We start from the raw sequence: 14,733 nt of genomic DNA on the forward strand, positions 1-14,733 counted from the left end.
AAGAGGATCTCAACATAAGAGAAGACCAATGCGGCCGCACATCCAATCTCTTTCTTTTCCTGGATAGTCAAGTCTATTTTAATTTGATTCCAAATAAATATTCATGCCACACATTTTTTATGATCTCAATTAGCTGAACCTTTGTGCAACTCTGCAGTACATGCCACAGTTTACAGACTGTATTCTGGACAAATGCCAGTGAAGAGGCGAAGAGTGACGGCAAGAGATGAGAACGGGAGGGAATACCGAGGTGCAAAAATGACGCATCGATCAGTTGTGTGTTTGTAATGATGGACCCAAGAGGGGAGTCCCTCTGAGAAGAGCAAAAGATACATGAAAGCACAAGTCGAGACATTAGGACAGAGTCTTCTGCTAATTCAAAAGATTTATAAAAGAGGATAAAAGGAACCGGGTTTCAGGAAGCCTTTCAGAGACGCTAGTAATTCTGTAGAGACCTGACTGGAATTATAAATCCAGAAGAATCAGACGTGAAGTCATCAAATACAGCTCGAATACCGTGTGCAAACGGGTCCTCGCTCGCAGTTTGGAGTTTTGAAAAAAATAAGTGAAGAAAACGGGATGGAAAAAAATAAATAAAGAAGACATTTGCACAATGAACAAATGTTGAATCCCCCCCCCCCCCCCCCAAACATTTTGAAGTCCAAGTACTGGCTTTGCGCCAAAGAGGGAGAGAGCCGGAGTGAAAGTGTTATTGCTCTCGGCAAAAACATCCTCTGTCCTGTCGGCCTCGGCCTCCCATTCTGCAGCTACACGGTGCCCACGGGGCGCTCGTACACGTGTCAAAAACAAGAGAGGGAGGCACGCAAAATATTTATGCCATTGGGAATGAAGGATATTAGCTTTAACTGCACGTCAGAGCGCGTGTGTGTGCACGCGGCGTCCGCGGCATTTTAGGATGACGAACTGTCCCACAAACAGGATGGGGATGGGCGGAGCCTGCTGTGGGGGGGCTTGTTGAATTACAACCAATCACCCTCTGTGGGCTTGTCTCTCCTTCTCTATGCTCCACAAGCGCCAGGAAGGAGGAAATAAGGAATGGGGGGGGGGTTAGTAGCTCACTGAAAGCCCCTTACACTGGGCCTCCGCAGACAGAGGAGGAGGATTTTGCTCGTGTTTTAGGTTTCCTCCTCACTCGGCCATTCCTTGCTTTCTCCGGAAATGTTGCCACCCCCTTTTTCTGTTTCTTTGGTGAATAACATCAAATGATGACAGTCACAATATGTAGTCCTTATACCGTCGCCATTAAAACTAATCGAATCATCTCACATCACAGGCCGGTTCAGGGGCTTTGCCCTGTGGCAGGAGGTGGCCACAAGAGGGTTAATGATATGTATTGCTTACCCCCTCACAATTGTGGGTAAGATCAGGTATCTTTAGGATTTTATCGAGACTAGAGCTCTCATCGATTCTGCTTCTCGGTTCGGTTCCTCTGTCGATACGTAATCAGGATTATTTCAATCACAAGTACATGTTAGTTTGTCACTCTTCTTTAAAAAACCGGCAATGTGGGAAGTCTCTCTCTCTCCCCTTCTCTGGTTTAAAGCGCGGCTGCACTAATGAGCCGGTCGTGCTTTTTAGGGTGGCAGTAAAACACGTCTCACATCAGTGTAATTAAAAAAGGCCTCACTTTAAAATCAATGGAAACACAGAAGGCAGCGGCGGTGACGACAGACTTCTGGCCGTCTTCAGCTTGATGCTCGATAGCCCGATTCCCGTAAAACCAAATCAAAGTCGATGAACGAGCACACAAGCACGCTTGGATTACTTCTTCCTGCGTTTGTGCGGTAGTGAAGTTTTAACATTTTTTCCCCCCACCCATGACTATTATTTTATGTCATTTTCACCAAAATGCCTCATTGCACTTGTCTCGCCGGGAGACAAAAAGGTGGCCGACCTGACATTGAAAGGAAGCTTTTTGAGCAAGGCCCAGGCTCCATTTAGTTTTACGTACTGGAGTGAATACGTGGCCGGTGGACTATTTTTTCTGCCAATATAAATACCCAAAAATGGTATTTCAACCTCCTTTGCGTGCAAACCATAAAGCATGACACGAATAATGAACCTCTCAAAAAGCATGATTTGTGTGGGATCGGAGGGGGCAGGGGGACCTGGCAACGTGGGGCTTGATTCAATCACAGCCGCCACAAAGTACTACGGCGCATGAACAAATAAAAAATAAGCTCAATTTCGGAACTTGCCATCCGTTTCTGTCACCTGAATCCAGATCTGCAGACAGACTGATGGGGACTCTCGTCTCTTGTTAAGCATTTAAGCCCTTCTGTGGCCACGTTAATCCCTCTGTGTGCGTGCGTGCGTGTGTGTGTGTGTGTGTGTGTGTTGCTGAAAGAAAAGTGGGCCTGCGCTTTGTCTCGAGTCTGGGTAACATGGATGCCGATGATTGTATGAAGGCCGATGCTCTGTATCAGTGCCCGAAGGCATAGCTCGGTCACAATGTCCTCCACTCGATAAACTCACCGATGATTTAAAGTGCACTTTAATATTTCACTATCCCCGTCTTAAACATATTGTTCCAAGACGTAGTTCATCCGCTCCGCTGCGTGTCCAGGGCTCGAGCAGTAAGAATCGCCCACTTGCCCGGAGCGGAAGTACAGGGCCAGTAAATCTAGCAACTTCATAAAATAACGAATGAATAAAACACTTTGTTTCTTCCGGTGCTGATGATGGATGTAGCCAAGACGGGAGCCGTCTCTCTTCCCTCTCCTCACTTTATGAGAGCTGCACACGAGCAGTACTGACCACCATGTATAGTAAGACTCATATTATAGTGTTCGTGAGTCGAAGTGCAAGTGAGCATTTCATTAATCCTGGAAACAGGAGTTTGTTCAAGTAAAGACACCAAACTAAACGATTAAACATGACAATTGACCTGTGTATGACTTGTATAGGGCCAAGTACATTTCTCACCCACTTGATTAATGAATTATTATATTTTCAAAAGGGGAATTCATTTTTGCCCTCTAACACAACAGGTGTTTGTATACCACCACATGCCGCATGAACCCTGATCGCTATGGTCTATGCCAGGGGTCAATAATAGGCGGACTGCGGTCCGGATACAGACTCAGACATCGTTGTATCCGGACATGGACCTAAAACCATAAATAACTCGGAATTACACAATTTTGACAGAGTGCTTCTATTTTAACTGACGCAGCACACGCACTCATTGAGAGGTCCAGAAACACACTGACCAATTACTAATCACATCACATAACGCTACTCAAACAAATATGTTTATTCTGATAAGCTTCCAGACTTGAGTGACATTTACACACACACACACACACACACACACACACAGGTGAGAGACCGAGTAGTTGCAGAATACTACTGGAGTCAGAAAGTTATTTCACCGGAGCCGTTAACCAAGAATGGACCGAGTCTTCCATGTTCATTCTCCCCACGGACAGTTCAGAACCAGTGCGTCTCATATGTTCAGAGACTCTTGATGTTAATAGAGATGACAATAGAGCTGAAACAAGTGATTTCAATAGCCACAGATAAAGTCCTTGCGCACAATTTATCTTATCAAAACATGACGACAATAATAGAAGACCTTTTTTTTTATTAACATTACCTCCCATCTAAATTTAAAGCTGCGGGATCATTCAGTTCAATTGATTTCTCCAAAATTAAGTTTCCAAAGCTTTCCGTTGTATAAATTACTCTTAAACTCCTATCTCACTTGAAATGAGATATAAAATGTATACACTTTTAGAGTATGTATTATTTATAATAAATAAACTTCACACCAGACCTCATCCCAGCGGCCACAACACCAGGGCCACCATCATATGTATGGTGCAGCTGCACAATTACCTCTCATAAGGAATCCAGTAGCCGCTGTTCAGCACATCCACAATGAAGAGGGAGGAGGACAGGGGGAATTAGGGGGCCATGGGTATAACGGAATAATAATAGAGGGGAAAAGGGAATAATCCCTTGGATGTCGTGTTCCAAAGCAGCTCTCCATCACGGATTTATTCTTCACGACGGGGATTCAACCTTTCGTCCAGCTCATGAAAGTGTTATAGATCTCGCCCCTGTGAACACCTGGTGTCCTGTCGGCCTACACTAGGGGAGGGAGGCTTTTTTTCTTTTCTTTTTAAATAAGCAAAAAGAGAAACTGGTTGGCGCTGTATGAACGCCATGGTTTAATGGACAATGGGGGGAATTCAGGAGGGGGGGAAAAACAACAACAAATGCACAGAGCCATTTGGATGACGGGAGAACGCAGAGGTGCAGAGCAGAGACACTGCTTGTAACAAAAGATGGAGGCAAAAAGCTTGTAACAAAAGATGGAGGCAACAAAAGACAAAGATGGAAGTGTGAGAATATTGCTTTTTGTTTCTTTCAATTTCATCTCCTGTTCTTGTATGACAGCACTAACTTCTCTCGGGGGGATCAAGTCATGTTCAGGTGCATCGTTCTCCAGGTTCATACTGCATTCACGTCATATGAATAAATCAGGCTCACAAATGGAGTTGTCATGGTTATGTTAATAATATGTAATAATTAGGGCTGTGAAACGATTAAAATTTTAATCGGGTTGTGGCAGCTGTGTCTGATTTGGCCTCGGCTGCTGGTGATTGGCAATCACTCAGCAGCCGAGGCCACCCTTATAAAAGCTCCCACTTGAGAGTGGAGAGGGAGAGGTGAGCAGACGCGTTGCTGAACGGTCTGCTGTGTGTTGTGTGCTGACAATAAATATGTCTTTCAAGCAAACCTCGTGGTTCGGGGCTGATCCTTGGTGCTGGAGGGGGAAACCCACGGGTAGCGGCAGCAGGCCTGCTACACGGGTTAATCACAGGTTTTTGTGGATTAATCATGATTAATCACATATTACCGATATTCTCGGTATATTTTGTGAGAACATAGAGATTTATGACAAGACGGATATATACATTTATACATTCTTCTTTACAATGGTGCTGCAACTCAGCAGTTATTTAGCAGTTTTCTTCCATATGGAACATAAATACGTCTTCATCCTAAACAGAATGTTTAATCCTCCTGTTACCTTTCGGGTCAATTTGACCCCATTCAATGTTTAATGTCGGTGTTCTTTGGGGTCAATTTGATCCCAGGCTGTTTTTCACTGTGTCAAACATATAAGAAATATCAACTTTTTTATTTATTTAAAGGGCTATTTAGGTAGTCAACAAACAAACATAAAGTACCTCACACTTAAACTTGGGAAGCAATATTAATTCTAATAATTTTCTGGAGGTTTTAATTGCTGGGATCAAATTGACCCCGAGGGTAAAATATGTTAGTAAATGTAAAGGTAACAGGAGGGTTAAACAGAACATTTTTCTCTTTTGTCAACCATTAACTCCACCATGATACAATCTAAAGGCCTCTAGTCTTCCTCTAGCAGCTGCTGAGGCAAACTGACTGTGGGTTTTCTTCATGAACTGGGCCGTGATGAAAGGGACGGCGGGGACAAGTGACTTTTTTTTTGCTCGGTCCCGATGCGCGCACGGAGATCGATAAGTGTTAACGTGACGCGAAGAGACAGAAATGACATGCTGCTGTGGAGATACGATCAACAACAGACGTTTAGTTTAATAAAAGAACAAAGACGTGCTATAGAGAACATGTCAGGGGGCGGGCCAATCTCTTTAATGTCATGCGATCTACCGACACTACGCCGCGATCGACTGGCAGGTCGCGATCGACGCGTTGAGACCCCTCATCTACAGGAAGTAAAAGTCGTAACAAGGTTTCCGTAGGTGAACCTGCGGAAGGATCATTACCGATGAACAGACCGTCTGCATGAGAGCGGACAGAGTTCAGATTGAAGTGGTGTATTGGAAGCTCATTTTGCAAGTGACTTTTTTTCGTCCCGACGACCAACAACAGACGGATTGGAAGCTCATTCTGCGCATGCGTTAAATGCATTTTAAAAAAATAACTCGTTAAACCTGTAATTGAATTAACTGAGTTAACGCGTTATTTTTCACAGCACTAGTAATAATCATATTTTTTCATTCAGCTGTTAATGCTAAAGCAGCTAAAATGCTTCAGTCTTGAACCTGAAGTAGTTATTTTAAATGTGTCCGATACATATTTCATCATTACAGCAAATAGAAGCATCAGACTCATTATTATTTATATTAGAAAAGAAACGTGAGGGGGACATCCCTCCACGTTACCAGTTGCTTTCAAAACATCCTTCAGCTAAGCTTGTGTCAAGGGATTGTGACGAGGGATAATCCTAAACTGGAATCGGTATCCAAATATTTTTCTGACCTTTGAACCCCCCCCCCCTCCCCCTCGCATCCAGTGTTGATTCGGGACAAGAACCGAGCCCAACCGGCATCACGGCTTGCCAAAGTGTAAATAATAATAACAATAATAAAAGAATCGCCCACTGACACCAACATGCCCTCCAATCAGTTGCCAAATTAAGTGTCGCCCCATCTGCCCAAACCAAGCAAACTACTCCACTCTAGTTCTCAACATGATGAATAGTATCACAACATAAAGTGCACTGTGAGGCAACATAAATGTAGAAAAACACTATTTATATCATGATCGCTTGTCCTTTAATACATTCAACCCATTATTGTTCCTGATTCAAATCAGTGAGCAGCATAGCTGGGTGGATATATTGCATTGGCATGTGATTTATTCATCTTTTGGCATCAGCATTAACAAGAACTGGGATTGTTCCAGGTACTTTTGTGTGAGGGTTCCTTTCCCCATTAAAGAATTCTCAATTGATTAGATTCTATTGTTTGAACTCAAATTGCTGATTGATTTTGTCTTCTGCGGTCGTAAACTGTTTGTGTTGTTGTTGTTTTCGGGGCTGACGGTTGTTGAATAAAACAAGCTATTTTTAAAAAGACCAAACTAATAATCAATTAGTGGCAATCCCCAGATGATGCCTATAATCCATTGTAAAATAATATTGTTAGTTGCAGAACCTTCTAGTCTCCTTTTTGAAATGATCAAAAGGTTTTTCTTGCTCCGGCATTGAGACACACAAAAAACGACACTCCAGATCCGGTTAAAGTCTCCTCTCGTGTGTATGACGACCCTCTCTTCTGTTAAAAATCTGCTGTCTAAAATCACTTCCAGTACCTTGCGTGACATTCTTGCGTCTGCCGGTTGTGTTGCACCGAGACGTCCCGGCTCAAAACATCTTTTAAAAAGCAAATAAGAAGCGGCATCAACTTTAAACCCTGTGAACTGAACAAAGTCTCTGGAAAATGTCAACTCGTTGCATCAGAAAGTGTGCACGCCTGTGTGTGTGTGTGTGTGTGTGCATGAAAGCACACATGCATTCCATATTGCCTGGAACTAGCTTATGTTTCAAAATAGTGTGCAGCACCTTGAGGCCCCCGTGCATCTGTTCTCATTTTACAACCTGCCTGTAACTCAGCGGAGTACAAACCTCCTGAGCACAATGTGCTCCACTAAGCACCTCATTACAGAAAAAGACCCTTTGTACACCGCTGAGGTAACCGGCGGTCGGGAGGGAATCTTCGGATGAGGGAATCGGCGCGACAATGTGACGGCGTAATTGTCCCTTTCATGGCTTCAAAGAAGAAGAAAAAAACATTTTAAACCCACAGTACCTCCGGGCTCTTTTCCAGATTCATAAAGTCGTGATAAACCGCGGACAGACTCCGGCAGTTTTAGAGCATGATGCAGACCTCTGGAGCTGGCGACGTGGAGCGGGTGGTGTTACTGCTAGTACTCGAGATGTGACTCTTGGGAGACGCGAGGTTTTTGGTCCGACGGCCACGGGAGGCAAGTGGTCAGCGGCTCGTGTTATTATTGCAGGGTGCGTTTACTCGCATTGTCGGAGAGCAGCAGCCCAGTGAAATGACAACGTGCCAAAAACAAGCAAACAAATAGTGCGACAGGACCACAATGTGGCAAACATTTTCCTCAAACAAAACATCAACTTGTTCAGTCGCAATTGCGGAAGATACCGCGCTTCGAAAAATTCTTTAAATGAAAAAAAGAGACTGGAAAAGTCCCTGTAATTCCAGCACAGCACTACAAACAGCAGTTCAGCTTTAGTATTTTTATTACATGTTATGCTAAAAAGAACTAAACTAATCCTAATAGAAAGTCTCACAGACTGTGGGAAAATGGAAAAAAAACATCTCATCACACACACAGAAGTATAATTGATGTGCTGTTTAATTTCTATTCTGCCAAGGGAACCACCCTCCAGCTGCAGAATGGAAACACTCACAGAAACCCATCATGGCCCGCACTTAAATAGAACGCTACAATTTCAATAAAAAAGTCAAATAAATATAAAACCTTACTTTAAAGAGGGACTGGCGAGTTTGTTTAAAAGCTTCAGCCTCAAAGTGAAATACATAAACCGAAAGAGTGTTATGATTAGAAATGTTTTTTTTGCATATCTGGACACATTGCACGAGTTAAGTCAACTGTACGGCAATCAAACCGAACACAATACTTATTTTTCCTTTGATACAAACACTGGTTTTGTACTGTTGACAGTTGCTAGCACACACATGTGGGACTCAAATCAAAGTATATCATCAAATACACTCCGTTTTTTTCTTCAACATCCTTTCCGGGACTGTCCCACTAAAAAGTCACACAACACGTTCTGAAGTATGTGTGTCTCCACTCAACTCAGTTCCATGCTGATCCTTTCCTTTCCCTGCCCCCCCCCCTCCTCCTCCTCCCTCCCCTCCTCCTGCAAACAGAAGCAAGCCTCCTCCATATCAAACGCTGACAACCTCCAGCAGGACGAAACCCCCATCACGACGTCCATCTCGCTGTCACTTTGGCACTCAAAGAGTCGAAAGAGATGTACGGTTAAAGTCGATGTTAAAAAAAACCTACAGTGCGGGTTAATTTCCCTATCGCGTGTTTCAACTGGGGGGGGTTGCGCACTGGCCCTGTGTGATGGGACTGCAGCAGGCGGACGGGTCGGCATAATACACGTGTGGAATGTGGAGGGAAGCGCCCGTCCGCAACAATAGCAGTAGCGCACCCACATCGTAACCGGGACGATGCTCTCCAGCGGCCCGGTTCGGAGGCGACGTGGACCCGCAGAGTGAAGTGCGCAGCGCGGCCTCGGCCAACGGAAAGCGCGGCGAGCCGAGGAAACAAAGAATAAGCCGCGGGAATGTATTTGTAGTATTGTTATTATTATTATTTTGCCCATATGATGCGGTTAAGCTCATATAATTACAACGCTCGCGGGAGTCTAGTGCGTTTGTCTCTCTCTCTCATGCACACGTGTACACACACACACACACACACACACTGCTCACTTACCAGATGTGGCATATCAACCTTCACTTCGTGCAGCAGCAGAGGGGGCCCCCGGCTATTTGAGCCAGGTCGCCAGATTTTCCGAGCCAGTGGAGTTGAAGGCAAGCTCTTTCTTTTCTTTTTAATAAACAATTTCCCCCACGCTGGAAAACTTTTCCTCCGTATCAAACAAAACTGTCAACAGAGAAGAAAGGAGGAGTGATTAGGCAGGGCTATCTAACGGTCAGCCGGGTTAGGAGGAGGAGGAGGGTAGGTGACGTTAGAGTCCCGGTGACGACGTCCCGTTATTTCTCGCCAGGACACAGTTGTTCCGCCAAAAAAACGCCATTCAATAAATCTGGGCAATTATTGCCGCGCGTAATCTCGAGGTCAACACTTTGTAAAGAGCAGGACTTCAGACCTTTTGCGAAACATGTCGACGCTTCTGGGACATTCGGCACACACGTCACACGTGATATCACCCCATTCCCCAAACAAAACTTCAAAGTTTTTTGGGGGGGGGGGGGAGAGGGCGGTTTGTACTCTCACTTGCTCCGTACCCTACCTGCGCGTGCCACTCCGTCGGGAAAACGTGGCACTATAAGCAGAGCCATTATTTAAACGTTTCGCTTGCGGGCATGAGCTACGTTAGATAGAGTGGATCGAAATACGGTTTTAGGTTCCGTGAAAAGCATGTTTACTAGTTATGTACATTCACCAACGTGCACGGCCATGTTCAATTGCCACATTTTGCATTTAAATGGAGTTTCGATGTCCCCTTTTTTTCCCTCTCCGCACGAGCGTACACAACGTTAACTCGCCTTGGAAACTGGCTCGCAAAAAACGGCAATGCATATAATTGCGTCGCGTGATGTGTGAAACCGCTTCGCGACGATGACAGGGTACTCGGAGGCTCACTGCGCACACACCCATCGGTCTCGGTCGGCAGCATGTCAAAAATATTGCAGCCCGCCGGACGGCGGCAACAACAACGACGGCTAACGCTCCGTTCACCGCAGCCCACTTCACTTGCCTTGACAAAACGCGTGTGCCACTCGGCCTGAAAGCACTTCTCGGCGGAACACAACGAGAAAAAGAAAAAACTACGTTGATGTTCCGCGACTTCGTCGCCTTTCGCCGCGCGTAACGCCTCTTGGAGGAAGAGGAAAAGTGCAAAATAACTTACATTAGTCCATGCCAAGGGCAGCGCAGGCAGACACTCTGTTAGTCCAGTTTTTTTAGATGTGTATCAACATAGATGCGCAGCACTTCTCCATCGTCCCGCCCCCCTACAGTTTAACAGTCAGGCATATCTATACATATATATAATCCCTCCAGTGTCCAATCACAACTCTCCACTCCGGAGTGGTGTCTGCGCCCATTGGTCCAGACGCGCTTCAGTCCCGACCATGAGTCTACAGCTGTCTCCTTACCATATAGGGGTGTGTCGTGACGTCATGGACGGCTTGATCAGTAGTAAAGCATTTCTTTAATAACATAATAATAATAGTTAACAACACAATTACAATGCATCGTTACGGAGAAGAATGACGACAAGAACACTCTGAATGTTGTATCATTCAGGGAATGTGCTTGTATGCATAGAGGCTGGAGAGAAATTACAACAACAACAATATATATATATATATATATATATATTTGTGTTTTGTCAATGCTGAACTTTGAGCATTAAATATACTTTGTTACTCCACATTTCTCATGACTAATTTACGATTTACCTATACATAATATATGACAGTTCCAGCATCCTCTTCTCTCACTCTTTCTAATCTCTTTGTCCTGAAAATGGGTGGTAACTGATAGTGTACACATACCAAGTAGTGAAAGGCATTTAAACTAACCCGCTAACCTACATGGTGTGTGTCCATCGTGTGTGGGTGGAGAGGACAGGGGCTAGTTTACTTCTTGGGGGAAGAGTTCAGATGGCCCTGTGGTGCTCTCCAATGTCCCCTCTGCAAGCTTTTATTATAGCACTTCAATCACCACATTGCCCACTCTGTAATTAGGAGGGATTCTCTCCTTATATTCACCTCTTGTCATCGCAGTGCCCAGCCCCAGCCAGTTGGACTTTGACATCTATTCTTTATCTAGTGCATGCCAAAAGGACTTAAGGCCATTTACTGTTACAGGGATCCAACCTCTGACCTTACAATATGATCCATGTTGATAACGTGCCAGCTAGTAATCCATAACTAGCCGTATGTGTCATGCAATGTTGCAATTGAGACGGGCAACATTAGCCCCTTTCTGATAGATGAGGGTGGAGGGAGGGGAGGGGGGGCTTGAAGATTTATTATTGGTGGTTGTGAGTTCTCCGTGGATGGATTAGGGTATTTCAAAGCTTGCTTTCTGTTGTGTGAAAGGGAGGCTTTGTAAAAAAGCCATCCTCGCCATGTGATATATGGCATGTTACATGTGGGTGCGTGGGTGGGGGGGGGGTGGGGGGGGGATACCCTTTTGCTGGCTTCTCCAACTGTATGGGGCGGCTGGAAGGCAGTAAAGACGTATTCAACATTGATGAAGTTTGATGAATACAGCTACATCTACAAGATTGTCACAGTTGGTTCTTTACTTTTGGAAACAACCGTAATGTTACTCTCACGCACAGACACATTTCTTCAAATGATGTTTGGAACAAGATTAGATTAGACTGTTATCCTATTCTGGTCTGTTCTCTCTCTCTCTCTCTGTATGTGTGTGTGTGTATATATATATATATATATATATATATATACAGTATATATATATATATATTATAATCTGTATATATATAGATTACAATACATTTATTTTGTATTATTCTGTTATACACTACTATACAGCTCTATACTCTGCTATACTATATTGTAAATGATACTGTGAAACAGGACAGTTGGTGCTATACGATGAATGTATACATGTACTAAACTATACTATTTACTATACTACACTATCCTCTTTACTATAATATACTATAAGCTACAATACTATACTCTTTACTTTACCTTACTATAATATACTGAAGGCTACACACAATACACTATACTATATGCTTTTTATCTGCAGTTTACAATACTATACTATAGGCTACAATAATATACTATACACTATAATAAATGCTTCACTATACTAAACAAACTATAGGCTACAATACTACACTATATAGTATTATATGCTTTACTATACTCTAAACTGTACTGTATTGTATTGTGTTGATTGTTGTTGATTGTTTAATGTTATTTTCCAATATTGCACCACCCGCCATGACAAATTCTGTGTATGTGAAAACATACTTGGCAATAAAAGGTTCTGATTCTGATTGTACTTTACTAATCTATACCGTATCTTATTATAGCATACAACAGTATAGTTTTCATTACATCCCTTATAGGATCATTGTGAAGGCTCTCGAGTTCCGAAGTAACCTTTCTTTTACGACTGTTGGCTAAGTACCCAAATATCAATGTCAAAGCTCGATGGTTATCTGCGAGTTTTTTACATTCAATGGGAAATATGTGGTTTGACCAAGAGCTGTTGTAGCTTCAAGAGACCTTTGTAGCTCCAACTTGTGCACCAATCACATTTAAAACTACATGGGTTTGTACCCTGGGTTCTTCAAAGCCTCCAGGTTTCAATGACCACCAAACACGAGGACTTTTTACAACGGAGTATAAATCAATATTGACTTTCCTAATTGACTGCATTAAATAAATAAAGCCTCAGTGCAAGGCTGTGAGCGCGTGATAGGTTTCCATGCAGCCTGCCTCTGTGCATGTGCAGGAATCCAGCCCATCCCTCACAGAGAATAGCAGTATTTCTATCACTTGTATTTGAAATACATATTTCAAATACTTGAGTGTTTTGTAATTTGTCTTCGATTGGGTCGGCAAAAAATCTAGAGTAATTTTTAACAAAATACTTTTAAAGTGGAGTAATTTTGTATTTAAAATACATCCATATACAGCAGTCAAATGCAGTACAACATAATAATGACTTTTGTCCTCAAATCATTACAAAATATAGCCAGATGACTAATTTTTTTCCAGGGTTTCCCTCACTTTCCTAGTTGTATGTCATTCATGTTGAGACCGAAAACAGTCTAAAACCCCGCCTTCGAATTGTACCAGCCTATGGGAAGTGTTACCCGAGAGGCTGGGAGCCACCGGAAGTAGAACTCAGTAGCAGACAGCAGAGACGAGGTTGTCGGATTCGAAAACCCAAAGGTCTTTACTGGCAAACATTTAGAGATGAACCGACACAGAACAAGGGGTTGACACAGCCTAACTACACAGGGGAACGACACAGGTGGAAACAATGAGGGCGGGGCCTGCAATCACACGAGGAGGGAGGAGTCTGAAACGAGAGACAAGGTGAGTGACAGCCAACAGAACAGAAACAGACAGTGAACACAGAACTACCCAGAAGGTCTGGATGTAACAGGAACAGTCTAAAGCCATCCCACATGTTGATGTATTTTCCCCCATCTCTGAGTTAGAGACGCTTCGTTTTCTTGAGGCCAAACAGCCTGTCTTCTCTTCGGCAGTAGGCTACCCACTTATCAAGCTCCCTTTTGTTCGATTTAACACAACCCTCCCCTCTTCAGCTCCAGTTGAGAGACTGTTCTCATTTGCAGGAATAATATTCCATCTGCACAGGAGGCGGTTAACGCCAGAAATATTTGAAAAGTTAGTTGTTCTTAAAGGCAACTAAACTGGCTACTCAGTGGTTGGGTCTCAAGAACCAAAATGGAAGGATTATTATCGTTATATATGTTATGGGCTGCTGATGAGTCCCATTAATAAAAATATATATTATCAATCAACTTGTCTTTTAATAGCTTTGCTTAGTTACACTGACGTTTTGTGACTGTTCTTCCTATTTGTGGGGTTCACCAGAGCTTTGTGGACATTATATATTGCCCAAACCTGAATGCTCTGATACCAAATTGTGAGAAAACTGGAAATCCAGGAAAAAAGTATTTCCTATATTTTAAATATGAAATACATGTATTGTATTTTGTTACATTTTCTGGCACCAGTATTTTATTTTCATACATTTATTTGAGGGGTATTTTGAATCAAAATACATTTTGATGTATTTTTGCCCATCTCTGATCACTTGTGGCTTTGTGTCTGAGAGGAGGATCAGTCTATATGAGGGGCAGCCAGGCATATGGGTGTGTTTGCGTGGGGGGGGGGGGGTGTCTGAATCTCTCCATCTCACTCCGATGCTGCCCCCACACACACACACACACTGTCACCCACCCACTTCCCACCTCCAAACATGCATGCACATACACACCACTTTCTCTCGCGCTCACAGGGTGAGTCTAGGAAACAGCTGGAAAAGCAAATAGTCGCAGGCGGGCCCGAGCCCTGGCCCACTGGCTCTCTCACACATGACTGGACCTTTGCTTGGATGAATGCAGTCCTCACA

At 43.6% G+C, this 14,733-nt stretch overlaps 1 protein-coding gene across 2 annotated transcripts in view; it reads right to left on the reverse strand.

Annotated features, from left to right (window-relative positions):
- LOC130199828 (vitamin D3 receptor A) overlaps window positions 1–10,561 on the reverse strand; it is a 73,916-nt gene extending 63,355 nt beyond the window's left edge. For both annotated transcript variants that reach the window (XM_056423636.1, XM_056423637.1), the window contains exons 1-2: window positions 10,484–10,561; window positions 9,322–9,492 (exon numbers count right to left, since the gene is read on the reverse strand). The gene's annotated coding sequence lies outside the window, so the exon portion shown is untranslated. The remainder of the gene's footprint in view (window positions 1–9,321; window positions 9,493–10,483) is intronic.
- Window positions 10,562–14,733: the final 4,172 nt, after the last annotated feature.

This window comes from Pseudoliparis swirei, chromosome 9 (genome assembly GCF_029220125.1).
Source record: "Pseudoliparis swirei isolate HS2019 ecotype Mariana Trench chromosome 9, NWPU_hadal_v1, whole genome shotgun sequence".
Classification (NCBI taxonomy): Eukaryota; Metazoa; Chordata; class Actinopteri; order Perciformes; family Liparidae; genus Pseudoliparis; species Pseudoliparis swirei.